A 2,908-nucleotide genomic window follows, 5' to 3' on the forward strand; every position below is an offset into this window, starting at 1 on the left:
GACAAACATTAATGTGTGTGTGTGTGTGTGTGTGTGTGTGTGTGTGTGTGTGTGTGTGTGTGATGGCGATGAGCTGCTAGAATCGTTACCACACCGGAAAATTGCGTCGCGGCCTTTCTTCCAAATTTGCGTTCAAAGTTCAAAGTTCAAATTCCGCCGGTGTTGACTTGTCTTTCATCCTTTCAGGGTCGATAAAATAACTACCAGTTGTGTACTGGGGATCGATGTAATCGGCTTACACTCTCACCTTCCTTGAAAAAGCTGGCATTGTGCTTAAATGTGAAACCAATATATATGTGTATGTTATGGCGGTGAGCTGGCAGAACCGTTGACACGCCGGACAAAATGCTTAACGGCATTTCATCCGTTTTTATATTCTGAGTTCAAATTCCGCCGCTGTCGACTTTGCCTTTCACCCTTTGGGGGTCGATAAAATAAGTACCAGTTGTGTACTGGAGTCGATGTAATCGACTTAATTCCCTACCCTGAAATTGCTGGCCTTGTGCCAAAATTTGAAACTAACATATATGTATGTGTGTGTGATAGATAGATAGATAGATAGAGAGAGAGAGAGAGAGAGAGAGAGAGAGAGAGAGAGAGAGTGTGTGTGTGTGTGTGAACCACCCGTAGAGCAATGTTTCTGCTAATTTCTTTAAAAGGAGTACAAAAAATACAAGAAAACCATTAAACGTACCCATAGATTTCCGTCTATTTATTTTCCACCTTGTAACGTACGAATATATTCTCGATAGTAAATAATGTTATTTCATAAGATAAATACGATAAAAAGCTGACAGGACTTTGAACCTCTTACTCGTGTTTGCCTTTCTCTTCCCAGAGACGACGTCAATATTTCTTCTCTGTTTTATTAAATGCGAAACACACGACCGACCGACATATTGTAAGTTGTCCAATTTGAGTCAACACAAGACACAAGTTTCAATCGAAGCGGTTGCTTGACCTGTTGGAGACGGTCGTTGTCGGAAGGTAGGTCTTTTTTAAAAATCTTTTTGTTTTTATCATAAGCTCTGGTCAAACAGGTTCAACAAAGGAGGCGGGGTGGGTTAGGGTAGGGTGTGGGGCTTAACCTCTGATGGAGGAGTCGTAGGGGCACCGGGGTGACACACCCGAGGGTATTCCACTCTATGTCCGACTGCAGCTGATTTTCTTGCAGTGAGAACAGGAGGGAGAAGAAGAGAGGGAAAGAGAGAAAGAAAGAAAGAAAGAGAGAGAGAGATATATATATAAAGAAAGAGAAAGAGAGGAGGAAAGAGAAAGAGAGAAAGAAACAAGTAGATAGAAAGAGGTAGACTCTGTATGAGTGCGAGAGAGAGAGAGAGAGAGAGGGAGGGAGGGGTAGATAGAAAGATACCAAAAAAGATATGATTGAAACCCAGTTTAAGATTTGTATTTATTTATCGACCACAAAAAGATGAACGCCAAAGTTTACCTTGTCAGTATGTAGCAGCATAGCTCTGGTGGAGGGTCCGCTGGATCGCTTGGGGCGGCGGCACTTTTGGGTCTGCTGTATAAGCCTATATAGGCTCGGAGGGGTGGGGGCGGCAAACCCAAGGATTACCCCCGGGTGACGCACACAACTAGCTACGCCACCGTCAGTATTCGAACCCAAGGAGAAGAGTACCAGAGCATCGCAGGTCGTCCCATCAAGCGGACAAACGACTCGACTAATTGCCGCCCCTATGTAGTAAAATATCGACTAAGATGGCGGTGGGGGTAGGGTTCTCCGTCGGTTTCGACTACTTTAGTTGTTTGACCAATTTATTCCCACCCGTGACCAAAGTTCCCTCGAAGTTTTTGCGATATGTGTAGACAGGAATTTGCTTGGAAGCACCCCCCCCCTTTGCTAGGTTTGTGTGTATCTATGCGAGAACCATCTTCGACCAAAAACAAAGACAAAAAAGAAAGAAAATCGATTCCGTCTTGAAAACCTTGGCTGCAAACACTTTCTTCTCCTTCGTGTGCTAGTTGTAAAAACCCGTGAACGCGCGCACAAGTACTTGGCTTGGAGGGAACAGTGCGAATGGCCACGGACGCGTGAACTTTTAATGTAACCCACTGAATCAGTGTTACACAATGCGATAGCACGGCCATCTCTGAATTCCAGGAGCAATCTTTGAAGGAAGAAGAATTGATTTCGACACTGGACTAGTCCCTTTCTTAAAGCATGGTCATACTGGATAGCTATTTGGGAGCCTCACAGCGGTGAACCCATGGCTTGCGGTCAATGACTAAATAAATACTGCAAGGCGCAGTGCATTGACTTGCCCTGGGGTCTCGGGGACACAGGAGACCAATTTTGATCTATGTATGCTGTGGCTTGCTGTTAATAAATAAATATTATAGGGCCCACTGCATTAATTTTCCCGGGGGTGGTCTTCATAGGTGTAGGGGCACAATTCTGATCAATGTATGCGATGGCGTGCTGTCAGAAAATAAATATTACGGTGCTCAGTGGATTGATTTTCCGAAGGAGCTCACAGGTCTAGGGGCCCCATTCTGACCTGCGACGGGGCATTCAAAAGTAACCGGAAACTTTTCTGTGGAACAAGCCCATAGTGTATTAGGCTTCCGCCGCGAGAAGCCACTTGATGCTTACGAGTGGTTTCTACGCTTTAGGAACGGTCACTTGTTGTTTGAAGACCAACCTCATTCAGGACAACCATCGATCTCCCGAACGAATGAAAACATCATTAAAATTCATGAACTGATCCTGTAGGACTGTCACCAAACAAGTGGCGAACTTAATATGACTGGTGTGTGTCCTGGAGCTCTTGCTGACGAATTTTGAGCGAGGAATTGCGAAAGAAAAGAGTTGCCGTAAAATGTGTGCCTCGCTTGCTCATGGAAGATCAAAAGCAGTCACGGCTGAATGTGTGTCGTGAACTGA

At 44.8% G+C, this 2,908-nt stretch overlaps 1 protein-coding gene across 1 annotated transcript in view; it reads left to right on the forward strand.

The window, feature by feature from the left end:
- The first annotated feature begins 850 nt into the window (after positions 1 to 850).
- Positions 851 to 2,908, forward strand: part of LOC115214226 (cytochrome P450 4X1-like) — a 9,339-nt gene continuing 7,281 nt past the window's right edge. Inside the window, exon 1 of the mRNA XM_029783344.2 lies at positions 851 to 987. The gene's annotated coding sequence lies outside the window, so the exon portion shown is untranslated. The remainder of the gene's footprint in view (positions 988 to 2,908) is intronic.

Source organism: Octopus sinensis, linkage group LG7 (genome assembly GCF_006345805.1).
Source record: "Octopus sinensis linkage group LG7, ASM634580v1, whole genome shotgun sequence".
NCBI lineage: Eukaryota > Metazoa > Mollusca > Cephalopoda > Octopoda > Octopodidae > Octopus > Octopus sinensis.